General features: G+C 59.2%; 3 long non-coding RNA genes across 6 annotated transcripts; all 3 read left to right on the top strand.

Annotated features, from left to right (window-relative positions):
* The first annotated feature begins 1,168 nt into the window (after positions 1-1,168).
* Positions 1,169-6,420, top strand: LOC136300856 (uncharacterized). 3 transcript variants are annotated; one of them, XR_010723750.1, is made up of 7 exons: positions 1,169-1,393; positions 1,606-1,781; positions 2,619-5,168; positions 5,247-5,288; positions 5,379-5,548; positions 5,627-5,705; positions 5,783-6,420. It is a non-coding gene; the product is annotated as an uncharacterized lncRNA (long non-coding RNA). The 3 variants fall into 3 exon arrangements; XR_010723749.1 differs by having other exon boundaries at positions 2,619-5,288; XR_010723751.1 differs by lacking the exon at positions 1,606-1,781 and having other exon boundaries at positions 2,619-5,288.
* A 90-nt stretch (positions 6,421-6,510) lies between these two features.
* Positions 6,511-11,324, top strand: LOC136300855 (uncharacterized). Of its 2 annotated transcripts, XR_010723748.1 has the most exons (6): positions 6,511-6,850; positions 6,929-6,992; positions 7,086-8,166; positions 9,330-9,552; positions 9,714-9,779; positions 10,845-11,324. It is a non-coding gene; the product is annotated as an uncharacterized lncRNA (long non-coding RNA). The 2 variants fall into 2 exon arrangements; XR_010723747.1 differs by having other exon boundaries at positions 6,511-6,992.
* A 2,466-nt stretch (positions 11,325-13,790) lies between these two features.
* LOC136300857 (uncharacterized) lies at positions 13,791-15,796 on the top strand. The gene is made up of 3 exons (XR_010723752.1): positions 13,791-14,458; positions 15,270-15,337; positions 15,614-15,796. It is a non-coding gene; the product is annotated as an uncharacterized lncRNA (long non-coding RNA).
* Positions 15,797-25,906: the final 10,110 nt, after the last annotated feature.

Below are 25,906 nucleotides of genomic sequence, written 5' to 3' on the forward strand. Positions count from 1 at the left end.
AATCCTTCCACAGGACCCCTCAGGGGTCGTTCCCCACGAAAAAGTGCGGGAAACGTGAGGGGAGAAAAAGGGCGGGAAACGTGAGGGGAGAAAAAGGGCGGGATCAAGTGGGGAGATCAGTGGAATATTGGGGGGGGTCAGTGACGGTGAGGGAAGATCAATGGAATATTGGGGGGGCATCAATGACATTGGGGGGGTCAGTGACACTCGGGTGGGGATCAATGATGCTGTGGGGGGGTCGATATCAGAGGTTATCAGAGGAAATCGCCGCCGCCGTCCTCCCGTGCCCAGAGCCCCGGCAGGACCCCAGCGCAGCTCCGGCTGCAGGCGGAGCAGGAGCGGCTCCTGCCGCCCGCAGCGATCCTGGTCCCGATCCCGACCGCAACGCCAGCTTGGGCCTCAGGCCCCGAGACCCACAACCCGCCCGCCGGGGGGGGCCGCACCTCTCGGGAGCCGCAGCCGACACTGACAGGACCCGAACCAGAACGCCCGCTCCCATTCCCGGCCCCGCCTGGCTCCGCGCAGGGCCGCGAGCAACCCCGGCTCGGCTCGGCTCGGCTCAGCTGCGAGGGGCGGGGCGGGGTCGCGGGCGATGGTCCCGCCCCCAAGCCGGGGCGTGCTCGGGGCGGAGCCGGGGCGGGCTCGGAGCGGAGCCGGGGCGGGCTCGGGGCGGATCCGGGGCGGGCTCGGGGCGGATCCGGGGCGGATCCGGGGCGGGCTCGAGGCGGAGCCGAGGCGGGCTCGGGGCGGAGCCGGGGCGGGCTCTGGGCGGAGCCGGGGCGGGCTCGGGGCGGAGCCGGGGCGGGCTCGGGGTGGGCTCGGGGCGGAGCAGGGGCAGAGCCGGGGCGGGCTCGGGGCGGGGCCGGGGCGGAGCCGGGGCTCTGTGAGGCGGGGCCGGAGGCAGCCGGGGCCGGGCAGTACCGGGGGCGGGGCTTCAGGGGCGCGGGGCGGGTCCCAAGTGCACGGCGCCGGGACCCCACCGGGGCGTTCCTCACCGAGCCCATAGAGCAGCAGCTACTTCCGCCACCCTTTTGAATCCCCGCGATTGGCGGGCTCGCTGAGGCATCGGCAGTGCTGATTGGACAGCGGGCCCCGGGAACCGCCCCCGCCCCCCGGCCCGCGCTGAGGGCCCGGGGCCTCCGCCCTCAGACCGGCTCCGGCTCCAACCCGGCCCGGGCTCTGCTCCGGTCCCCCCGGCCCGCCCTGAGGGCCCGGGGGCTCTGCGCCGAGACCGGCCTTGCCCCTCCCCGCCTCGCCCTGTAGTAGATTTCTGTTTGGTTTGTGGGAAGAAACAGGTGTGAGAAGTGAGATTTGTGCTGGAGAGGTGCTGCTGGGAAGAAAGGATGGAGTAAATCTGCTCCGAGGATGTGCGATGAAGAATTCAGGGTCAGAGGTGGGCAGTATTTATAAACTGTCTCCATATTTCCCTGTATCTCTGGGTGTTTGGATTGAGCCTGGGATTGTCAGCTATGTTATAAACAAGCCAACCCGGCTACTGAACTCTCAATGAACGTTTGGAAACCCTTGCACAGAAAGACAAGGTAGTAATGATTCCAAAGGAGAAAATGTAAATGAAGGCTAACGATTGCTGGGAAATTTCCTTAGGAATTGTGAACCTCACACAAACGGAATTTAGGAGGTGGAATCCCAGTTTCAGCCTTGGGCACGTGCAGGAGAAGAGGGATCCTTATTCACAGCGAGGAAAGCCCGGTGCCCCAGCGTGTCAGTGCACACAGTGCAATGTCCAGGAAATGAGCGGCAGGGACTGGCAGCAGCTGCAGGTGAGAGCTGTCACAGGCTGATTGAGGGGACAGAGCAGCCCCAGGTGAGAGCTGTCACACTGATGAGGGGACAGAGCAGCCCCAGGTGAGAGCTGTCACACTGATGAGGGGACAGGTGGAAGCTGTAAAGGATAACGAGGGGGCGGGTCCTGCCAGCACTGCTTTAAGAGGGGAGCCCGAGCTCAGTTTGGCACGGAGCTGCGGGAGGAGAGGGGTTTATGCTGGGCTCCCAGGTGAGGCTCATGGAAGGATGGTGAGTTCATCTCACAGGGGCTGGGGGAGGCCTTGGGCGTGGAACATTACTTCAGGAGGTGCTGAGGGACAAACCTTTGTGCCGAGCAGCAGCAGCACAAAAGGTTGAAATAAGTTTTGGTTTGGCATGTAGTGATGGGATTGGCGTCTATGGTGTGCTAGTGTTATCTAAAGGTTTAAACTTTAATGTTTATTTTTAAAGCTTTAAGTTAATGAATTAATATAGGTTGCAAGACATGGGCTTTTTCCTTTTTATTTGGCTAGCGGGAGGTCTTTAACTTTGGGGGCGCTCTGGGTATATGTTCTGGAGTATTATTGAGGGGATTGGACGTGGGGTTGTTTTTATTATATTCAGTAGTTTGACTGGGGGTGATAAGAGTTGGCTTTTTTTGCTGGAATTTTTTTGGGGTTGTCTGTTTGAAAATTTATGTATTTATGCAGTTAAGTGTAGTGGTGTTTCCGGTGTAACTCTTCAGCTTATGTTATTGTTTGTGTGTTTGAGGTGGTCCACTTGTCTTACGCCCTGACCGATTGGCCAACAGATCTGCTGAGATCATACATCGATGTTTGTTTTATTTCTTGTAGCCGAATAAGAGACAGCAGCCCGGTGACAGCAGGAAATTCCCAGAGGGCGAGGCGGCCTTCTGTGGCACCCGACATGGATTCTCATCCCCAGACGTCCAAGAGATAAGTGGAGGGTTCAGAGCCACAGAGGGGATGAAAGTGGAGTGCTGGGTCAGGACTTGTCAGGAGGGGTTTTTGAGTCAGGTTTGGAGATAGGGATGTCCAAGATGTGCCAATTGAGAGTACAGGTGTACCAGCCCGACCCAAACCCGAAGGAGTAGCCCTAAAGACATGCCCGTTTCCCTGAGTGTGGGTACAGGCAGGAGCCCTTATGCAGGACAATGCCAGAAGGCCTGGCTGCGAGGTGTAGGGCTCTAAAGAAGTTGGGTTTAGAAGGGGGGAGGTGTAGCCACACACACAGAGGCTGAGGTAAAGGACTCAAGGACTAGAGGACACACGGTGAAAACCAGGGGAACAGGCTAGGATACAAGTCAGAGTACAGGTGTAGCGGCCCTCACAGCACTGCTACCAGCACACTTCCCCTGAGAGCAGGTGCAGGCAGCAGCCCTAGTGCAGGAACACACCAGAAGCTCTGACCTGTGCAGACACTGTCAGGCTAGGGCCAGGCAGGAAGCGATAGTGGGGAGCAGGATCCAGCAGGGCTGGGGATAACGGGGGTTTCCCGCCCCACCCACCCTGGGATTCCCTGTCTCTCCGCAGCCGGTGGAAGTGCTCCTGATTCCCTCTCGAGGCGGCGGTTGGTAAGGCTTCGTGCCTTTTGCCACCGCAAAGAGTTCGGCTCTGTCAGCCTCTGCCCTGTCTCAGGGCCACGTTTCTTAGGGTAGGCAGGGAACAACTGTGGATGTACCTGTCCTGCGTGCGGGACAGCTCTTGGGACCCTAACGGTGCAGAGCGTCCCCGGCTGCAAGGTCTAGGGCTCTGAAGAAGCAGGGTTCAGAAGGGGGGAGGTTACAGTGATGCACACAGAGGCTGAGGTAAAGGACTGAAGGACTAGAGAACACACAGTGAAAATCAGGGGTACAGGCTAGGATACAAGTCAGAGTACAGGTATCCTGGTCCTCACAGTGCTGCTTCCAACACTGTTTCCCTGAGAGCAGGTGCAGGCAGCAATCCTAATGGCAAGGCAATGCCAGAAGTCCTGAGAGGTGCAGGCAGTAACCCTAAGCTAGGGCCAGGCAGGAAGTGACAGTGGTGGGGCAGAGTCCACAGGGTTGAGGTTCACCGGGGATGTCCACCCTGCGTTCCTGTCCTGCTCTGACCGGGGATGCTCACAGCCCTAATGGAGGCCACGGTGGGTGGGCTCAGTGCCAGTAATGCCTCTAAGGCTTTGGCGCTGCGAGCGTCAGCCTCCGAGCTCAGCTGAAGCACACACGGGGCCCGAGGACCCGGTCCTGCTTAAGAGACGGTGAGTAGCAGAGCTGCTGGTTTTTGGCTGATGTGCAGCTAAGATTATGCTTTGATGTTTGGTTTTCTTTATTGTAGCTGACTAGGAGACAGCAGGCAAGTGACAGGAGGAATTTCCCAGAGGCATAGGCGGCCTTCTTTGGGACCCAGCGTGGATTCACCTCCCCAGACATCTGAGAGATAAGTGGAGGGCTCGGAACTAGGGAGAGGATGAAAGCGGGGTGCCAGGGCAGGGGTCAGCGGGAGGGATTTTTTGAGTCGGGTTTGGAGATGGGGATGTCCCAGATGTGACCCCTTAGGCTACAATAAGGGAAAGTCTCATTCTGGATCACAGTGCTGAGGTGTGCAGGGCAGAGCAGTCCCAGGGTGTGTTGTGTCTGTTGTGCACTTTGTGTCTTTTGGGTGTCTTGTCTTTTCCTTTAGTCTTTTCAGGCGCCTGTCAAAACCTCTGGCATCAGTCTTAGCATTTCTGATCTCTGTGCTCCTCAGCCAGGTGCCTTTGTCTCAGCTGCTCGGACACTCATCAGAATCCATCTCTCTTCACAAGCATCCAGTCCGATGCCTTTTCAGGTCTTGTTCTGAGCTGTACTGACAGCCGTGCACCGCCCTGATCCATTCCGGCGGGTTAGGTCTTGTGAGAATGCAAAGACAGGTCGAGGATTCTGACCGTAGGATTCTCGGGCATCCATCTCTGCGTTTCTTGGGATAAGTCATCCCGATGGCATCTTGTTCCTGCAGGGTTCTCTGAGCCTGGCCAGCTCACCTTCCTTCTCACCTCGGTCATCTCATTCCGAGTTCTCTGGACCCTCAGGGTCATTCTTCTTGCCCAGAGTTTTCTGTCCCTGTTGCGTCCCCTCGTTTGTCCTGTGCTGTGTCACGGGTGTTGGTGTGTGTTTGGCCGGGAGCTGCTCTGCCTTGCTGCTCAGTCTGGGTGTAGGGGTACGAGGGTAATAGTGCCGGGGGCTTGAAATTTGTGATGTGGGGTGTAGTTAGACTGTAGAGGGTATTCCTAGATTGCCACAAGATGTGTGGAGCTGTCAAGGTATCCTGCAGCACTCTGACTTTTGTCCGAACTTTCTTTCAGATGCAGAGGGATGAAATCTGTGGCAGAGCCCCCCAGTCTGGGTGAGGGGCTCCCCTGAGAAGGTCAGTCACTGTTTTGATTTGCAGGGGAGGTGTAAATGATGGCTGTGTTACATCTCTGTTCTTTGTCTTTATTTTTAGGTGGTAAAGCCGGATCTCAGCAGTCAAGCTGACGTGGGCGAGGTGAGCAGCGATGGGTGGACAGAAGCAGTTGCTATTGTTCAAGCCTCACTCGCTGGTGCAACTCTAAGCCTCCGTTATCGTGTGTTTTAGGGAGTCCACTCGCAGGAGGCCGAGCTCCCCTCTCACCAACCGGACGACAGACCCGGGTCACCTCACCCGTGAGCCCTCCGGGAGCATTCCAGGAGTCTGTGATGGAGCCTTGATCTTCTCCTTGTGAAGGCCCCATCCAGGTAGTCTTGGATAACGGCCGAGGAGTTGAGGTGAGTCAGGGAGGAGAAGGAGGGATGGTCCCCTCAAGTTCCAGCGCTGCCACGTCACCTTGTCTGCTCTTTACCCAGGCAGACCCTGCGACGCCGGCGTTGGCCTCTGAGCGCAGCTGAAGCACGGGGCCGAGGACACGGGCAAGCTTAGGAGACAGTGAGTAGCAGAATTGTCGGGTTTTGGGTGATGGGCTGCCAAGATTATGCTTTGATGTTTGGTTTTCTTTATTGTAGCTGTGTAGGAGACAACAGCCCAGCAACAGCAGGAATTTCCCTGAGGGAGAGGCGGCCTTCTTTGCCACCCAGCGTGGATTCACCTCCCTAGACGTCCAAGAGATAAGTGGAGTTCTCGGAGCCAGGGAGGGCTTGAAAGCGGGGTGTGGGATCAGGGGCCCCCGGGAGGGATTTTTTGAGTCATTTTTGGTGACAGGGATGTCCAAGAAGTGACCGCTTAGGCTACAGAAAGTCTCATTCTGGATCAGAGTGCCGAGGTGTGCCGGGCAGAGCAGTCCTGGTGTGTGTTGTGTCACTTGTCTGTTGTGCACTCTGTCTGTTTGGTGTCTTGTCTTTTCCTTTTGTCCTTTGAGGGGCCTATCAAAACCCCTGGCATCAGTCTTAGCATTTCTGATCTCTGTGCTCCTCAGCCAGGTGCCTTTGTCTCAGCTGCTCGGACACTCATCAGAATCCATCTCTCTTCACAAGCATCCGGTCCGATGCCTTTTCAGGTCTTGTTCTGAGCTGTACTGACAGCCGTGCACCGCCCTGATCCATTCCGGCGGGTTAGGTCTTGTGAGAATGCAAAGGCAGGTAGAGGATTCTGACCGTAGGATTCTCGGGCATCCATCTCTGCATTTCTTGGGATAAGTCATCCCGATGGCATCTTGTTCCTGCAGGGTTCTCTGAGCCTGGCCAGCTCACCTTCAGTCTCACCTCGGTCATCTCATTCCGAGTTCTCTGGACCCTCAGGGTCATTCTTCTTGCCCAGAGTTTTCTGTCCCTGTTGTGTCCCCTCGTTTGTCCTGTGCTGTGTCACGGGTGTTGGTGTGTGTTTGGCCGGGAGCTGCTCTGCCTTGATGCTCAGTCTGGGTGTAGGGGTAATAGGATAATAGTGCTGGGGGCCTGAAATTTGTGATGTGGAGTGTAGCAGGGCTGTCGAGGGTATTCCTAGATTTCCACAAGATATGTGGAGCTGTCAAGGTATCCTGCCGCACTCTGACTGTTGTTCTGACTTTCTTTCAGATGCAGGTGGATGAAATCTGTGGCAGAGCCCCCCATCCTGGGTGAGGGGGCTCCCCTGAGAAGGTCGGTCACTGTTTTGATTTGCAGGGGAGGTGTAAATGGTGGCCGTGTTACAGCTCTGTTCTTTGTCTTTATTTTTAGACCAGACCCTGCGACGCCGGCGTTGGCCTCTGAGCGCAGCTGAAGCACAGGGCCGAGGACACAGGTAAGCTTAGGAGACTGTGAGTAGCAGAATTGCTGGTTTCTGGCTGATGTGCTGCTAAGAGCACAGGGTCACGTTTAGTTCTCTTTATTGTAGCTGACGAGGAGACACCAGCCTGGTCACAGCAGGAATTTCCCCGAGGGAGAGGCAGCCTTCTTTGGGACCCGGCGTGGATGCACCTCCCCAGACATCTGAGAGATAAGTGGAGAGCTCAGAGCCGTAGAGGGCATGAAAGAAGAGTGTGGGGTCACTAGCAAGGTTTTTTGAGTCAGGTTTGAAGACAGGGATGTCTAAGCTGTGACCCCTTAGGTTTCATCCAGGGAGAGTCTCATTCTGGATCACAGTGCCGAGGTGTGCAGGGCAGAGCAGTCCTGGTGTGTGTTGTGTCTGTTGTGCACTCTGTGTCTTGGGTGTCTTGTGTGTGCTGTCTTTTCCCTTAGCCCTTCAGGGGCCTGTCAAAACCTCTGGCATCAGTCTTAGCATTTCTGATCTCTGTGCTCCTCAGCCAGGTGCCTTTGTCTCAGCTGCTCGGACACTCATCAGAATCCATCTCTCTTCACAAGCATCCAGTCCGATGCCTTTTCAGGTCTTGTTCTGAGCTGTACTGACAGCCGTGCACCACCCTGATCCATTCGGCGGGTTAGGTCTTGTGAGAATGCAAAGACAGGTCGAGGATTCTGACCGTAGGGTTCTCGGGCATCCATCTCTGCATTTCTTGGGATAAGTCATCCCGATGGCATCTTGTTCCTGCAGGGTTCTCTGAGCCTGGCCAGCTCACCTTCCATCTTACCTCGGTCATCTCATTCCGAGTTCTCTGGACCCTCAGGGTCATTCTTCTTGCCAGAGTTTTCTATCCCTGTTGTGTCCCCTCGTTTGTCCTGTGCTGTGTCACGGGTGTTGGTGTGTGTTTGGCCTGGAGCTGCTCTGCCTTGATGCTCAGTCTGGGTGTGGGGGTAATAGGATAATAGTGCTGGGGGCTTGAAATTTGTGATGTGGGGTGTAGTTAGACTGTAGAGGGTATTCCTAGATTGCCACAAGATGTGTGGAGCTGTCAAGGTATCCTGCAGCACTCTGACTTTTGTCCCAACTTTCTTTCAGATGCAGAGGGATGAAATCCGTGGCAGAGCCCCCCATCCTGGGTGAGGGGCTCCCCTGAGAAGATCGATCGCTATTCAAGGTGAGAGTCACATATTTCACATTTTTTGGCACTCCAGTGCAGGCCACCTGCATTTACAGCTTGAAACAGGTGAGTCCCTTGGTAACCCCTGGGCAGCAGCTGGAGCCTGCTCCGGGCTGGGCTGAGGGAGCAAACACTTGTGGCTGACACAGCTCCACACTGGGGGTACTTGGGAAAACACCTGCCTTGTCCTGGATTGTTTTTTTTTTTGAGCTTTTGACAAGGTTTTAGTCATCACCTTGGTAAAAATAAATGGTAAGGACTGAAAACATGAGAGGCTGGCAGGTTATATGCACGAAAGACAACTTTTTTTTTCTTAAATATTTGTGCAACCTCTATCTTAATTTTGAGACTCTTTTTTGGTCAACTTTATTGTAAAACCCCCTTATTTTCAAGTTAGCTGCTTCAATAATGAATTTGTTTTACAAATACCCGCTAATGTCCGAAGGTTAAAGCACTAACACCAACATCCCACCTCTTTTATTTTTGCAGCAAAATTTTATCTTTACTAAACTTGAAACTTGATGTTTTTGCAGGTAGTAAGTTAAAGAAGGTGTTTATCTGCCCATCACTGATAGTCAGGGTCATGAAGAAATTGCTCTAGTGTTCTAAAATAAATGCAGATTTTTAGGCCTCTCCCATTCTCTCTGACTAGCAGCATGTGAATTGATTTTTGATCTCCTTTCTGTTGGTGTCTGTGGGTTTTAAGCTGCATGGAGAAGGTGTCTGTGGACATGGCACCCAGGGAATGGTGCTGGGAAGGGCAGGATGGAAAGGAGCTGCTCAGGAATCCAGAGCAGCAGTGGAGTGGGAGCTGGTGCTGCTGCCTCAGTCACACCCTCCTGGACAGTCTGTGCAGTGATAATATTCCTACTTTCCTTCCTGAACCTGGGGTTGGAGGAGAACATGAGTCTTGGCATTGTTGGAAAGGGGAACTCCAGGGAAAAACTGCTGTTTGTGTCCTCAGAGAGCAGTGGGAAGAGCCTGGGAGAAATCCTGGCTGGCTGAGGGATCCTTGTGTCCCCTCAGGAATAAATCCCTGCGTCTCCTCAGACCTGCTGGTTTGCAGTAGAGTTTGGGCACCTTTCGCTGCAGCTGTGGTTCTTAATAACTGGAAGTCCATGGATTGCTGGGCGATTCCCATAAGTTCTCCTATTTTGTAGGAGCTGCACGGTGAGGTCAGCATTCTGAGGGAGGCCCTGGCACAGCTGCCAAGGGCAAGGAACGTGGAGCATCCCGGGGCTTCTCCCACCCGAGTTTCTCCCGGAGCGTGCTGCGTGTCGTGCCGGATGTTTAACCCGGGTTTGGGGTGTTCTCCTGCAGTCCCAGCTCTGACTGCTGCCCCCGAGCCCCGGCCTTGCTCGGTCCCAGCACTGAACCTGGCAGGTGGGTGTGCTTTTCCAGCCCTTTAATCCCACGGGCAATCCCAGATTCCCGGAGCTCCCCGAGGCACAGCCTGGCCTCCCTCCCTGGAAGCTGCATTTCAGTCTGCCTGGACCAAGGCCATCCTGTTTGAGACTTTATTCCTGTTGCTTTTCCTCTTCCAGGTTGTGGGCAAAAAGGAGAGAGCCTGTAGGAAGTGAAGCCACTGGAAGGCCTTATCCCAGTCCAAGGTTGGATAGGAGTAACTGGACCTGTTGAATTCCCACTTCCCTTTAAATTAGAGCAGAGGAAGCAGATTTTAAATCATCATTCCATGAACTTTCACCAACTTCATGACTCTTGCAAAAGTTTTCAATGTTAGAAATTCCTGAGCTTGTTTTCCAGGCAAGCTTGGATTTAGATGTTATTCCTTCCTTTTATTTGAAGGAATAACTCTGATTTTCTCTCTGATTTTAGTAAGGGAATATTTATTTATTCCAATTTTCCATCCTAATTGGAATTTTTGCACCTTGTAGAGCACATTTCCAAGGAAATTTACCCAATTAATGTTGGTAAATCAGGAATTGTCCAGCACCATCTCCACAAAATTCTGTGAATTCCCAAGAAAACGTTGAAGTATTTATTTGCCATGATTCATCTCTTTGTAAAGTTCAATTTACTGCATTTTTAATTACATAAATGCCATTAAAACCTGAATCCAGGCCTAGCTGCTGTTCCTTGGACACAGGGGGCTGGTTCTTTCCTACCTTGGCACATTTGGGTGTTTGTCCAAAATGAGCTTCCCACTAAAATAGAATTTGTTTCCAAGCAAAAGTGGGAATTGTCTAGAAAACCTTCTGTTCTGGGGGGCACTGGGTTTGTTTCCCTTATTGCTGCATAATTGAGGAAAGCCATGGTGCTTTTTTAGGCAGTGGCAGGAGGTGAAAGCTGCATTTATTTAATTTTGTATTTTATTTCTTGTTATTTTTGTATTTTTATGCTCTTTTGTTGTGGTTTCTCATGTTGCGTTTTGTGGTTTTTCAAAGACTTTTTCTTCCGTTTTTTAATTTTTATATTTTTTTCTTTAGCTATTTATTTACTTGTTAAAACTACTTTTAGTTTTTTATTTTAATTTTTTGTTTAAATTTTTTTTCCACTTTTTTGTTACTTTGAAATTTTTTTCTTTTGGTATTTTAATTTTATTTATTATTTTCTATAGTTTTGGTTTATTTTTTCATGTTTTCTTTGTTCCTTTTTTTTTTCCCCATACTCTTTCTTCCCCCGGGCGCCTGGGGGTTTGGCTGTTGGCAAGAAAGATGAGAAATGACCTCCGTGCCCGCTGGACGTCGGGATGTCATAGAGAGCGCAGTTGGCAAAAGCTCTGTATTTTCTGCTCCATAAAACTCCTGAAGGGAGAAAGCTGTGACCACCGTGGTGCCGTTTTTTCCTTCCCAGCCCCGACCAGGTCTCCTCCTACCCGTGCACAGTGTTACCAGCAGCAGCCTGCTGTCCAGGCTGTCGAGGCGTATTTCAGAGGGGGCAATAAAAACAAAGTAGACGTTTTATTTTGAACTCTCCGACCCTGCTTGTTTATTAGCAAAGAACTCCAAAACAAAGCGAACAAAAAAAGAAAACCCACAAACTAAACTCCCCCGCAACCCACCAAAAAAAACCATAGAGAAAGAGAAAACATGCCCATATTATTTGAATAAAGATTAAAACTTTACCCCTTAGAAAACCAGGCTCATTTAATTCAAATTAATTGTGTTTCTGATGTGTTAGGTTAATGAATTCATCTAGTGTAAAATATCGTTTAAAATATAAACAAACGAATTAAAAAATAATGAAAAAGAAAAATAACAAAAAGTATAGGATATGAAAAATAATATAAATAATAAATACACAATATATTATTACATACTACACGTTTTATAAATATATATAATATACATAATATAAACATCTATAATGTACATAATCATGATATTTCAATGAAATGTATTATTATTTATAACATTACATAATAAATAATAAATTATTTTATATATAACTTTCTATACTTAATATATATAATAAATATAATAGTATAATAAACATAATACATGATGTATAATGTACATAATATAAAAGCTGAATTGTAATGATTAATGTAAATATCAGAATCACAAAGATAAAAAATATTGAAATAGAGCCTGAACGAAAGGCTTTTTTGTTTCGGTCTGGTTGCTGGCAGGGCTCTCGCAGGTGTGCTCGGGGGTCTTTTGGGCCATTTATTCCGGAGGCTGTTCGGAAGGGCATTTCTGGGCACGTTCGTTTATGGCTCCGCTCCGCGCCGCCGCGCGGCAGTGCTGCCACCCTGTGGGCAGAGAGCGGTAGTGCAGCTGTCCCTCCCGCCCGTCCCGCCTGATCTGTGCGGCAATGCTGCCACCGTGTGGGCAAACAGCGGTAGTGCAGCTGTCCCTCCCGCCCGTCCCGCCTGATCTGTGCGGCAATGCTGCCATCGTGTGGGCAAAGAGCGGTAGTGCAGCTGTCCCTCCCGCCCGTCCCGCCTGATCTGTGCGGCAATGCTGCCACCCTGTGGGCAAAGAGCGGTAGTGCAGCTGTCCCCCATGACCGTCCCGCCGGAGCCGTGCGGCAGTGCTGCCACCCTGTGGGCAAAGAGCGGTAGTGCAGCTGTCCCCCCCCGCCCGTCCCCGACGCGCGTGGCAGCCCCGCATTGTGAGCTCGGGGGCGGCGCTGCCGCCCGCCCGCCCGCAGCTCGGGGCCGAAAGGGAGGGAAAAAGGCAAGGAGCCCGGGCGCGTGGCAGCCGGCTGCCTGCGCGCGCCACCCGGACCCCGGAGCCGTCAGGGCGCGCTTTTCCGCGGCGTCTGCGGGTGTGCGGACACGGGATGGGGGCGCAGCGGCGCCGCGGGCGGCAGTCCATTGAGTCAGGCGCTTGTGTGAGCGGCCGAGGGGGCATTTTAGTGGGTTCCACTACCAAGATGGCGGCGAGACGCGAGGCGCCTGACCTTCTAAAAAGGGCGGCCAAAAGGGCGGGAAAAATAAGGACCCTATAGGTGTTTATGCAGCTGCCTGCACAAAACCCCGACTACGGCGCCGCCCGGGGGCAATTTTCCGCGGCGTTTCCAGGTGTGGGGACACGGGCCGTGTGCTCAGTCGCGCCGCGTCCGCGTTCAGATTCGTTGATTTAGTCAGGCGTCTGCGTAAACACCTGGCGGAGGCCTATGCCGAGCCACAAAGAACATGGCGGCCGGGACGGAAGTGGCCTCAGGAGCAACCAAGATGGCGGCAAGGAAAAGCGGAAGTCACGCGTCGCCCCTCACAAAATGGCGCCGAGGCGCGAGGCGCCCGACCTTCCAAAAAGGGCGGCCAAAAGGGCGGGAAAAAATAAGGACCCTGTAGGCGTTTACGCAGATGCCTGCACAAAAACCCCGACTACAGCGCCGCCCGGGCGCAATTTTCCGCGGCGTTTCCAGGTGTGCAGACACCGGCCATGTGCTCATCCGCGCCGCCTCCGGGTTCGGATTCGTGGATTTAGTCAGGCGTCTGTGTAAACACCTGCCAGGGGCCTTAGCGGTGCCGCAAAAAAGATGCCGGCGGGACCGGAAGTGGCCTCAGACGCAACCAAGATGGCGGCAAGGAAGGGCGGAATGCTCGTGGGGCTCATCGCGGCCGAAAATCACCGAGTGCAGCTCACACCCTGCAATGGCAAAAGCTGTTTTATTAAAACTCAGCCGAGAATTTTCCTCTTATTTCCAGGTCACAGGATATACTGAGCCTGAGAGGGATCCTAAAATCTGACTCTCAAGCAGACGGACCGTTTGAGAATCGAACTCAGCACCTTGGCATTACCCGGACTCTGCTCCAAGCAGCTGAACCAATCTCTGCATTATGGGGATGGACCTCCATAGGATGGCAACGCTTGGCCCCACTAAGGTAAGTGCAGTGCCGCCTTCTCTGCCAAAGCTGCTTCACACAGCAGCCCCTGGAATGGCTCGAGGGCAGAACTGGCTGGCAGCTCACGACAGCACAAAGCTCTTCCAGTGACGCTGATTTCCTGTCCTTTCCAGGATTTACTCAACAGCTGCCGTAAAAGTACTTACACAAAGTCTCTTTCTGGGCGGAAAAGAGCAGGACAAGTCCTGAGGCTTCCCTTCTTCCACGGCCAAAGCTCTGCAGAGAGGCAGGGCCGGTCCCACCCGCACAGGGGCGTTTCCTGCAGGTGAGTGTTGCCGGGCCAAACTGATGGCAGCTGCTGAGGCCGGGGCTGCTTTTCTGGCCGGAGGCCTCGGTGCCCCCCCGTGCCGCCTGCAGTGTCCCTCGGTGTTTCCTGCAGGTGTCCCGGGTGCCCGGAGGCGCAGGGAGGAAGGAGGCCGGCAGCCCCAGCGGGGCCAGCAGCCCTGGGATGATGTGCAGGGGAGGAGCTGTGCCTGCGGGGCCCCGCCCGTGGCAGCGGCGGCCAAACGCAGGGCCCGGGGCCGGGCTCGGGGCTGGCACGGACACGGCCCCGGGGCTGCCGCGGCTCCTCGGCCAGGGGCTGCTCCCACCGGGCACGGGGAGATGCTGCAGCCCGGACAGAGGCACCCACAGCCCAAGAGCTCCCCAGGGAACAGCTGGCATTGCCCGGGAACGGCGGCTCGGGCTGTCTGCAGAGGGGCTCAGACAGCAATTCCCACCTCCCGGAGCTCCCACACAGTTGCCAGGGATGTCCCGGCCACCCCAAATCCCCTCCCTTTCAGCCTGAGGACATCACCCATCGGCAGCATTAAAGCCAAGGTGCTCCTCCCTCACAGAAATTAAATCCAGAGCAACGGCCCTCGGAGATGCCTCAAAATCAAAGGTTTGAGTGGGATGGAGTTTCGTTTGGATGAAGTCTGGACTTTTCCAGGGAGCCAGCCGGAGTGCAGAAGTGATGGAAAGCTTTTGCAGGTGGGTCCCACTGGAGGTGTGCTGAAGGCAGGGATGGGCATCCCTTGCCTGAGGGAAAGGCACTTGCAGAGGCCACTGCTGGGGCTCGGAAAGGAGCTGAGCTCCTGCAGGGAGCTGTGTCCTCCCGAGGGCACAGGGGCTGCCTCAGCACAGGCCGGCCAGTGCCTTCTCCTGCTCTGAAACATCACCTGGAGCCCGAGCTCAGGGGGGTGGCTGAATTCCAGGGAAATCTGACAGGTGACCCCCAGGGGATGAGGGTTAGAATTAACCAAATCTATGGAATAGAAACCTATCCTGTCCCTATCCTGCTGAGCTTCCTTGGAAGCTCTGCTAGTTCCTGACACATCTGGCATTCAAGCAGCAGCTCTGCGTGGGAATATCCATGCTCTGTGAGGCACTGTGAGGTTATTGCAGCAGGAACTGAGCAGGGAATTTGGGGCCGTGGGTATAATTCATCTAAACTAGCAAAGGTGACAGTGAACCCCAAATCTGGGCACCACACAGAGAACAATCTTTGTGCTGCCCTGTCAGCTCAAGCCCCTGGGCTGGGAAGTTTTGGGAGTCAAACATATGGAATGATAAAAGTCACAGCAACTGGTGTCACCCCGAGGGACAGTCCAAGTCCCAGACAATTCCTCTGCAGTCCCCTGGGGGGGAAAACACCCTCTGTCTGCCAGGAGCCCTGACTCTGTTTCTCCTATCAGCTGTGTTGGGCTTTAAGAACTTGAAATAACTTTGAAGCCAAAGAAATCACCTTTTCCTTCTGGTTTGATTGTGTTTTTTTGTTGTTTTTTTTTTTTTTTTCTTTCAGGTGCTGGACTTGCTTCTGTGGATGTGTGCTGAGCTCTGGCTGCAGGGGACTGTCAGGCCTGAATGGCTGTGAGTTTGTGTTCTTCTCGCTGGGGAAGCAGAAATAATTATTAATTAGACTGCAGAAATGTTTTCAGAAACCTTTCCCCTTTCCTGCCCTTTGCTGGTGGATCTTCTCTTTCTGCCTTTGACTTTACAAAGCTGTTCCCTGATGTCAGTTCCCCTGCCTGAATTCCTTGCAGCTCCTAGCTGGGAAAAACTGGGATGATGTCCTAGGGATGTTCTTAGGGGAGGACAGAGGTGAGATTTTTGCCTGTATTTTTCTAATATTTTCTAAAATTTCAGGGAGCTGCTCCTGCTCCTGCCCCTAATCCTGCTGCTGCTGCACAAGTGGAGCCTTGTCAGCGAAGACCTGCATCTGCAGGAGGCCCCGCAGGCCCTGGCCGGGAAGTGCCAAAACAAAGAAGTGATCAGTAAGTGCTGAACTGCTTCCAGGAGGGCATATTTTGTTGCAGCCGTTACAGACCAACCGTGTGGTGCTGGTGACTTTGTGTGAGTTGCTTTATTAAAGCCAATCGTTGGTAAGGGTTTTGAGCCTGCCTTGGAGAGCACTTGGAGCTCTGGGTGCCCTGGCTTTCCCCTAGGTGGCCCTGGGGGCGCCCCGGCTGTCCCCTAGGTGTCCCTGGAGTGCCCTGGCTGTCCCCTAGGTGTCCCTTGGGGTCCACGGGCTGTCCACTAGGTGTCCCTTGGGGGGACCTGACTGTCCCTGGGATGCCCTGGCTGTCTTTTAGGTGTCCCTGGGGGTGCCCTGACTGTCCCCTAGGGGTACCTTGTCTGTCCCTGGGGGGGCCCTGGCTGTCTTCCTAGGTGTCCCTGGGGGGCCCTGGCTGTCCCCTAGGTGTCCTTGGGGTGCCTTGCTGTCCCCAAGGCGTCCCTGGGGTGCCCTGGCTGTCCCTGGGGGTCCCTGGGGTTGCCTTCCCTGTCCCCTAGGTGTCCCTGGGGTGCCCTGGCTGTCCCCTCGGTGTCCCTGGGGGTGCCCTGGGTGTCCCCTAGGTGTCCCTGGGGGTGCCCTGGGTGTCCCTGGGGTGCCCTGGGGGTGCCCTGGCTGTCCCGTAGGTGTCCCAGGGCTGCCCTGGCTGTCCCATAGGTGTCCCTGGGGGTGCCCTGGCTGTTCCTTAGGTGTCCCTGGGGGTGCCCTGGCTGTCCCTTAGGTGTCCCTGGGGGTTCCCTGGCTATCTGTGGGGTGCCGTGGCTGCCTCTGGGGTGCCCTTGATGTCCCCTAGGTGTCCCTGGGGTGCCCTGAGTGTCCCTGTGGGTGCCCTGGCTGTCCCCTAGGTGTCCCTGGGGTGCCCTGGCTGTCCTTTAGGTGTCCCTGGGGGTGCCCTGGCTGTCCCCTAGGTGTCCCTGCCTCGCTCGTATCCTCGACTCCGCCTCCGGCGCCATGGTGACACCCCTCCCAGTCTGGACCGGTGTGGCCACACCCCCTCCCCTGGGGCCATTAGACCCATCCCAGTACAGACCAGTAAGGCACCGTGTGCCCACCATCCACCCCCACACGCCTGCCAGTTCGTCCCAGTCCACTCCCCGTCCATCCCAGTTCTCTCTGATCACCCTCCCAGTGCTCCCAGTCCATCCCAGTCCCGCAGGTGCTGGTGCTTGTGGCTTGATCAGCTGGTGCCTGTCCGCAACGTGGAGCGGGTCAAATGAGGCCTCAGGGGGAGGGGGGGGCGGATTTTGGGGGGTCCTGGGGGTCCCGAGTTGTCCTGGAGGGGTTTGGGGGGTCTGCGGGGAGTCTCAAGGGGCTGCTGTGGGTGTTTTTTCGGGGATCTTCGGGAGGTTTGGGCGGCCCATTTGAGGCATCAAAGGAACCTGAGGAGGGTTTTGCGGGCTCCTGGAGGTCGGGGGGGCCCTGGGGGTGGTTTGGGGGGCACTGGGGGGTTCCAGCCCGTGACCCCCCCCCGTTTTTGACCCCCCCCCCCCCCCCCCCCGAGCTGTTTCGGTCTCATCGACGCCCTCCTGAAGCCCAAGGGGGGGTGGGCGCTGGGCCCCCCCCCGCTGCCCCCTCCCCTGCCACCCCCGCGACGCCCTGCAGGTGAGGGACCCCCAAAAACCCCTCCCCAGACCCCAAATTCACCCCTGGGACCCCAAAAAAACCCCCAAAACCTCTCCCCGGACCCCAAATTCACCCCTGAGGCCCCAAAAAAACCCCCAAACCCCTCCCCATGAACCCCAAATCCACCCCTGGGACCCCCCAAAACCTCCCCAGGACCCCAGATCCACCCCGGGACCCCCAAATCCATCCCTTGGACCCCCAAAAACCCCCAAATCCATCCCTGGGACCCCCCAAAACCTCCCTTCAAACCCCAAATTCACCCCTCGGACCTCCAGAATCCTTCCACAGGACCCCTCAGGGGTCGTTCCCCACGAAAAAGTGCGGGAAACGTGAGGGGAGAAAAAGGGCGGGAAACGTGAGGGGAGAAAAAGGGCGGGATCAAGTGGAGGGGATCAATGGAATTTTGGGGGGGGTCAGCGACGCTGAGGAAGGATCAATGGAATATTGGGGGGGCATCAATGACATTGGGGGGGTCAGTGACACTCGGGTGGGGATCAATGATGCTGTGGGGGGGGTCGATATCAGCTCGAGGGGCGGCCATGGGTTTTTGGGGGGCCGCAACGCAGGCATCCGTGCTGGGTTTGGAGCGGGGGGGCCCCTTCAACCTCTGGGGGGGCCCTGGCTGTCCCCTGGCTGTACCTGGGGGTGCCCTGGCTGTCCCCTAGGTGTCCCTGGGGATGCCCTGGAGGTGCCCTGGCTGTCCCTGGGGGTCCCTGGCTGTCCCCTAGGTGTCCCTGGGGTGCCCTGGCTTTCCCTGGGGTGCCCTGGCTGTCCCCTAGGTGTCCCTGGGGGTGCCCTGGCTGTCCCTGGGGGTCCCTGGCTGTCCCATAGGTGTCACTAGGGGTGCCTTGTCTGTCCCTGGGGGGGCCCTGGGTGTACCCTGGTGTCCCTGGGAGGGCCCTGGCTGTCCCCTACGTGTCCCTGGGGGTGCCCTGGGTGTCCCTGAGGTGCTCTAGGGGTGCCCCGGCTGTCCCTGGGGGGTACCCTGGCTGTCCCCTAGGGGTCCCTGGGGGTACCCTGGCTGTCCCTGGGGTGCACTGGCTGTCCCCTAGGTGTCCCTGGGGGTGACCTGCCTGTCCCCTAGGTGTCCCTGGAGGTGCCCTGGCTGTCCCCTTGGTGTCCCTGGGGGTGCCCTGGCTGTCCCATAGGTGTCCCTGGAGGTGCCCTGGCTGTCCCCTTGGTGTCCCTGGGGGTGCCCTGGGTGTCCCTGGGGTGCCCTGGCTGTCCCCTAGGTGTCCCCGGGGATGCCCTGGCTATCCCTGGGGGGGCCCTGGCTGTCCCTGGGGTGCCCTGCCTGTCCCCTAGGTGTCCCTGGGGGTGCCCTGGCTGTCCCCTTGGTGTCCCTGGGGGTGCCCTGGCTGTCCCATAGGTGTCCCTGGAGGTGCCCTGGCTGTCCCCTTGGTGTCCCTGGGGGTGCCCAGGGTGTCCCTGGGGTGCCTTGCTGTCCCCTAGGTGTCCCTGGGGGTGCCCTGCCTTTCCCCGAGGTGTCCCTGGGGGTGCCCTGGCTGTCCTTGGGGTGCTCTGGCTGTCCCCTAGGTGTCCCTGGAGTGCCCTGCCTGTCCCCTAGGTGTCCCTGGGAGTGCCCTGGCTGTCACCTAGGTGTCCCTGGCTGTCCCCTAGTTGTCCCTGGGAGAGCCCTGGCTGTCCCAAGGGTGCCCTGCCTGTCCCCTAGGTGTCCCTGGGAGTGCCCTGGCTGTCCCCTAGGTGTCCCTGGGGGTGCCCTGGGTGTCCCTTTGGGGTCCCTGTCTGTCCCCTAGGTGTCCCTGGGGTCCCCTGGGTGTCCCCGGGGGTGCCCTGGCTCTTCCTGTGGTGCCCTGGCTATCTTCTAGGTGTCCCTGGGGGGCCCTGGCTGTCCCCTAGGTGTCCCTGGGGGTGCCCTGGCTGTCCCATAGGTGTCCCTGGGGGTGCCCTGGCTGTTCCTTAGGTGTCCCTGGGGGTGCCCTGGCTGTTCCTTAGGTGTCCCTGGGGGTGCCCTGGCTGGCCCTTAGGTGTCCTTGGGGGTTCCCTGGCTATCTGTGGGGTGCCGTGGCTGCCTCTGGGGTGCCCTTGATGTCCCCTAGGTGTCCCTGGGGTGCCCTGAGTGTCCCTGGGGTGCCCTGGCTGTCCCCTAGGTGTCCTTGGGGTGCCTTGCTGTCCCTAAGGCGTCCCTGGGGTGCCCTGGCTGTCCCCTAGGTGTCCCTGGGGGTGCCCTGGCTGTCCCTGGGGGTCCCTGGCTGTCCCATAGGTGTCCCTAGGGGTGCCTTGTCTGTCCCTGGGGGGGCCCTGGGTGTACCCTGGTGTCCCTGGGAGGGCCCTGGCTGTCCCCTAAGTGTCCCTGGGGGTGCTCTGGTGTCCCTGGGGATGCCCTGGCTGTCCCCTAGCTGTCCCTGGGGGTGCCCTGGGTGTCCCTGGGGTGCCCTGGCTGTTCCCTAGGTGTCCCTGGGGGTGCCCTGGCTGTCCCTGGTGTGCCCTAGCTGTCCCCTACGTGTCACTGGGGGTGCCCTGGGTGTCCCTGAGGTGCGCTAGGGGTGCCCCGGCTGTCCCTGGGGTGCCCTGCCTGTCCCCTAGGGGTCCCTGGGGGTACCCTGGCTGTCCCTGGGGTGCCCTGGCTGTCCCCTAGGTGTCCCTGGGGTGCCGTGGCTGTCCCCTTGGTGTCCCTGGGGGTGACCTGCCTGTCCCCTAGGTGTCCCTGGAGGTGCCCTGGCTGTCCCCTTGGTGTCCCTGGGGGTGCCCTGGCTGTCCCATAGGTGTCCCTGGATGTCCCCTGGCTATCCCCTTGGTGTCACTGGGGGTGCCCTGGCTTTCCCCTAGGTGTCCCTAGGGTGCCCAGGCTGTCCCCTAGCTGTCCCTGGGGCTGCCCTGGGTGTCCCTTGGGTGCCCTGGCCGTTCCCTAGGTGTCCCTGGGGGTGCCCTGGCTGTCCCTGGTGTGCCCTGGCTGTCCCCTACGTGTCCCTGGGGGTGCCCTGGGTGTCCCTGGGGTGCCCTAGGGGTGCCCCGGCTGTCCCTGGGGGTGCCCAGGCTGTCCCCTAGGTGCCCCTGGGGGTACCCTGGCTGTCCCCTATGTGTCCCTGGGGTGCACTGGCTGTCCCTGGGGTGCTCTGGCTGTCCCCTAGGTGTCCCGGGGGTGCCGTGGCTGTCCCCTAGGTGTCCCTGGGGTACCCTGGCTGTCCCCTATGTGTTCCTGGGGTGCTCTGGCTGTCCCTGGGGTGCCCTGGCTGTCCCTTATGTGTCCCTGGTGGTGCCCTGGCTGTCCCCTAGGTGTCCCTGGAGGTGCCCTGGGTGTCCCCTTGGTGTCCCTGGGGGTGCCCTGGCATTCCCTGGGGTGCCCTGGCTGTCCTTGGGGTGCTCTGGCTGTCCCCTAGGTGTCCCTGGAGTGCCCTGACTGTCCCCTAGGTGTCCCTGGGGGTTCCCTGGCTGTCCACTAGTTGTCCCTGGGGGAGCCCTGGCTGACCCTAGGGTGCCCTGCCTGTCCCCTAGGTGTCCCTGGTAGTGCCCTGGCTGTCCCCTAGGTGTCCCTGGGGGTGCCCTGGGTGTCCCTCTGGGTGCCCTGGCTGTCCCCTAGGTGTCCCTGGGGTCCCCTGGGTGTCCCCGGGGGTGCCCTGGCTGTTCCTGTGGTGCCCTGGCTGTCTTCTAGGTGTCCCTGGGGGGCCCTGGCTGTCTCCTCGGTGTCCCTGGGTGTCCCTGGGGGTGCCCTGGGTGTCCCTGGGGTGCCCTGGGGGTGCCCTGGCTGTCCCGTAGGTGTCCCAGGGCTGCCCTGGCTGTCCCATAGGTGTCCCTGGGGGTGCCCTGGCTGTTCCTTAGGTGTCCCTGGGGGTGCCCTGGCTGTCCCTTAGGTGTCCCTGGGCGTTCCCTGGCTATCTGTGGGGTGCCGTGGCTGCCTCTAGGGTGCCCTTGATGTCCCCTAGGTGTCCCTGGGGTGCCCTGAGTGTCCCTGTGGGTGCCCTGGCTGTCCCCTAGGTGTCCCTGGGGTGCCCTGGCTGTCCTTTAGGTGTCCCTGGGGGTGCCCTGGCTGTCCCCTAGGTGTCCCTGCCTCGCTCGTATCCTCGACTCCGCCTGCGGCGCCATGGTGACACCCCTCCCAGTCTGGACCGGTGTGGCCACACCCCCTCCCCTGGGGCCATTAGACCCATCCCAGTACAGACCAGTAAGGCACCGTTTGCCCACCATCCACCCTTACACGCCTGCCAGTTCATCCCAGTCCACTCCCCGTCCATCCCAGTTCTCTCTGATCACCCTCCCAGTGCTCCCAGTCCATCCCAGTCCCGCAGGTGCTGGTGCTTGTGGCTTGATCAGCTGGTGCCTGTCCGCAACGTGGAGCGGGTCAAATGAGGCCTCAGGGGGAGGGGGGGGGCGGATTTTGGGGGGTCCTGGGGGTCCCGAGTTGTCCTGGAGGGGTTTGGGGGGTCTGCGGGGAGTCTCAAGGGGCTGCTGTGGGTGTTTTTCGGGGATCTTCGGGAGGTTTGGGCGGCCCATTTGAGGCATCAAAGGAACCTGAGGAGGGTTTTGCGGGCTCCTGGAGGTCGGGGGGGCCCTGGGGGTGGTTTGGGGGGCACTGGGGGGTTCCAGCCCGTGACCCCCCCCCCGTTTTTTGACCCCCCCCCCCCCCGAGCTGTTTCGGTCTCATCGACGCCCTCCTGAAGCCCAAGGGGGGGTGGGCGCTGGGCCCCCCCCCGCTGCCCCCTCCCCCTGCCACCCCCGCGACGCCCTGCAGGTGAGGGACCCCCAAAAACCCCTCCCCAGACCCCAAATTCAGCCCTGGGACCCCAAAAAAACCCCCAAAACCTCTCCCCGGACCCCAAATTCACCCCTGAGGCCCCAAAAAACCCCCAAACCCCTCCCCATGAACCCCAAATCCACCCCTGGGACCCCCCAAAACCTCCCCAGGACCCCAGATCCACCCCGGGACCCCCAAATCCATCCCTTGGACCCCCAAAAACCCCCAAATCCATCCCTGGGACCCCCCAAAACCTCCCTTCAAACCCCAAATTCACCCCTCGGACCTCCAGAATCCTTCCACAGGACCCCTCAGGGGTCGTTCCCCACGAAAAAGTGCGGGAAACGTGAGGGGAGAAAAAGGGCGGGAAACGTGAGGGGAGAAAAAGGGCGGGATCAAGTGGAGGGGATCAATGGAATTTTGGGGGGGGTCAGCGACGCTGAGGAAGGATCAATGGAATATTGGGGGGGCATCAATGACATTGGGGGGGTCAGTGACACTCGGGTGGGGATCAATGATGCTGTGGGGGGGTCGATATCAGCTCGAGGGGCGGCCATGGGTTTTTGGGGGGCCGCAACGCAGGCATCCGTGCTGGGTTTGGAGCGGGGGGGGCCCCTTCAACCTCTGGGGGGGCCCTGGCTGTCCCCTGGCTGTACCTGGGGGTGCCCTGGCTGTCCCCTAGGTGTCCCTGGGGATGCCCTGGAGTCCCTGGGGGTGCCCTGGCTGTCCCTGGGGGTCCCTGGCTGTCCCATAGGTGTCCCTAGGGGTGCCTTGTCTGTCCCTGGGGGGGCCCTGGGTGTACCCTAGTGTCCCTGGGAGGGCCCTGGCTGTCCCCTAAGTGTCCCTGGGGGTGCCCTGGCTGTCCCTGGTGTGCCCTAGCTGTCCCCTACGTGTCCCTGGGGGTGCCCTGGCTGTCCCTGAGGTGCTCTAGGGGTGCCCCGGCTGTCCCTGGGGGGTACCCTGGCTGTCCCCTAGGGGTCCCTGGGGGTACCCTGGCTGTCCCTGGGGTGCCCTGGCTGTCCCCTAGGTGTCCCTGGGGGTGACCTGCCTGTCCCCTAGGTGTCCCTGGAGGTGCCCTGGCTGTCCCCTTGGTGTCCCTGGGGGTGCCCTGGCTGTCCCATAGGTGTCCCTGGAGGTGCCCTGGCTGTCCCCTTGGTGTCCCTGGGGGTGCCCTGGGTGTCCCTGGGGTGCCCTGGCTGTCCCCTAGGTGTCCCCGGGGATGCCCTGGCTATCCCTGGGGGGGCCCTGGCTGTCCCTGGGGTGCCCTGCCTGTCCCCTAGGTGTCCCTGGGGGTGCCCTGGCTGTCCCCTTGGTGTCCCTGGGGTACCCTGGCTGTCCCTTATGTGTCCCTGGGGGTGCCCAGGGTGTCCCTGGGGTGCCTTGCTGTCCCCTAGGTGTCCCTGGGGGTGCCCTGCCTTTCCCCGAGGTGTCCCTGGGGGTGCCCTGGCTGTCCTTGGGGTGCTCTGGCTGTCCCCTAGGTGTCCCTGGAGTGCCCTGGCTGTCACCTAGGTGTCCCTGGCTGTCCCCTAGTTGTCCCTGGGGGAGCCCTGGCTGTCCCAAGGGTGCCCTGCCTGTCCCCTAGGTGTCCCTGGGAGTGCCCTGGCTGTCCCCTAGGTGTCCCTGGGGGTGCCCTGGGTGTCCCTCTGGGTGCCCTGTCTGTCCCCTAGGTGTCCCTGGGGTCCCCTGGGTGTCCCCGGGGGTGCCCTGGCTCTTCCTGTGGTGCCCTGGCTATCTTCTAGGTGTCCCTGGGGGGCCCTGGCTGTCCCCTAGGTGTCCCTGGGGTGCCCTGGCTGTCCCTGGGGTGCCCAGGCTTTCCTATAGGTGTCCCTGGGGGTGCCCTGGCTGTCCCATAGGTGTCCCTGGGGGTGCCCTGGCTGTTCCTTAGGTGTCCCTGGGGGTGCCCTGGCTGGCCCTTAGGTGTCCTTGGGGGTTCCCTGGCTATCTGTGGGGTGCCGTGGCTGCCTCTGGGGTGCCCTTGATGTCCCCTAGGTGTCCCTGGGGTGCCCTGAGTGTCCCTGGGGTGCCCTGGCTGTCCCCTAGGTGTCCTTGGGGTGCCTTGCTGTCCCTAAGGCGTCCCTGGGGTGCCCTGGCTGTCCCCTAGGTGTCCCTGGGGGTGCCCTTGCTGTCCCTGGGGGTCCCTGGCTGTCCCATAGGTGTCCCTAGGGGTGCCTTGTCTGTCCCTGGGGGGGCCCTGGGTGTACCCTGGTGTCCCTGGGAGGGCCCTGGCTGTCCCCTAAGTGTCCCTGGGGGTGCTCTGGTGTCCCTGGGGATGCCCTGGCTGTCCCCTAGCTGTCCCTGGGGGTGCCCTGGGTGTCCCTGGGGTGCCCTGGCTGTTCCCTAGGTGTCCCTGGGGGTGCCCTGGCTGTCCCTGGTGTGCCCTAGCTGTCCCCTACGTGTCACTGGGGGTGCCCTGGGTGTCCCTGAGGTGCTCTAGGGGTGCCCCGGCTGTCCCTGGGGTGCCCTGCCTGTCCCCTAGGGGTCCCTGGGGGTACCCTGGCTGTCCCTGGGGTGCCCTGGCTGTCCCCTAGGTGTCCCTGGGGTGCCGTGGCTGTCCCCTTGGTGTCCCTGGGGGTGACCTGCCTGTCCCCTAGGTGTCCCTGGAGGTGCCCTGGCTGTCCCCTAGGTGTCCCTGGAGGTGCCCTGGCTATCCCCTTGGTGTCCCTGGGGGTGCCCTGGCTTTCCCCTAGGTGTCCCTAGGGTGCCCAGGCTGTCCCCTAGCTGTCCCTGGGGGTGCCCTGGGTGTCCCTTGGGTGCCCTGGCCGTTCCCTAGGTGTCCCTGGGGGTGCCCTGGCTGTCCCTGGTGTGCCCTGGCTGTCCCCTACGTGTCCCTGGGGGTGCCCTGGGTTTCCCGGGGTGCCCTGGCTGTCCCCTAGGTGTCCCTGGGGTGCCCTGGCTGTCTCCTATGTGTCCCTGGATGTGCCCTAGCTATCCGCTTGGTGTCCCTGGGTGTGCCCTGGCTTTCCCCTAGGTGTCTCTAGGGTGCCCAGGCTGTCCCCTAGCTGTCCCTGGGGGTGCCCTGGGTGTCCCTGGGGTGCCCTGGCTGTCCCCTAGGTGTCCCTGGGGGTGCCCTGGCTGTCCCTGGTGTGCCCTGGCTGTCCCCTACGTGTCCCTGGGGGTGCCCTGGGTGTCCCTGGCGTGCCCTAGGGGTGCCCCGGCTGTCCCTGGGGGTGCCCAGGCTGTCCCCTAGGTGCCCCTGGGGGTACCCTGGCTGTCCCCTATGTGTCCCTGGGGTGCACTGGCTGTCCCTGGGGTGCCCTGGCTGTCCCCTAGGTGTTCCTGGGGTGCCGTGGCTGTCCCCTAGGTGTCCCTGGGGGTACCCTGGCTGTCCCTTATGTGTCCCTGGGGGTGCCCAGGGTGTCCCTGGGGTGCCTTGCTGTCCCCTAGGTGTCCCTGGGGGTGCCCTGCCTTTCCCCGAGGTGTCCCTGGGGGTGCCCTGGCTGTCCTTGGGGTGCTCTGGCTGTCCCCTAGGTGTCCCTGGAGTGCCCTGCCTGTCCCCTAGGTGTCCCTGGGAGTGCCCTGGCTGTCACCTAGGTGTCCCTGGCTGTCCCCTAGTTGTCCCTGGGGGAGCCCTGGCTGTCCCAAGGGTGCCCTGCCTGTCCCCTAGGTGTCCCTGGGAGTGCCCTGGCTGTCCCCTAGGTGTCCCTGGGGGTGCCCTGGGTGTCCCTCTGGGTGCCCTGTCTGTCCCCTAGGTGTCCCTGGGGTCCCCTGGGTGTCCCCGGGGGTGCCCTGGCTCTTCCTGTGGTGCCCTGGCTATCTTCTAGGTGTCCCTGGGGGGCCCTGGCTGTCCCCTAGGTGTCCCTGGGGTGCCCTGGCTGTCCCTGGGGTGCCCAGG

The sequence above is a fragment of the Chamaea fasciata genome, unplaced genomic scaffold (genome assembly GCF_029207755.1).
Source record: "Chamaea fasciata isolate MVZ Bird 193981 ecotype frontalis unplaced genomic scaffold, bChaFas1.0.hap1 SCAF_24, whole genome shotgun sequence".
Taxonomy (NCBI): domain Eukaryota; kingdom Metazoa; phylum Chordata; class Aves; order Passeriformes; family Sylviidae; genus Chamaea; species Chamaea fasciata.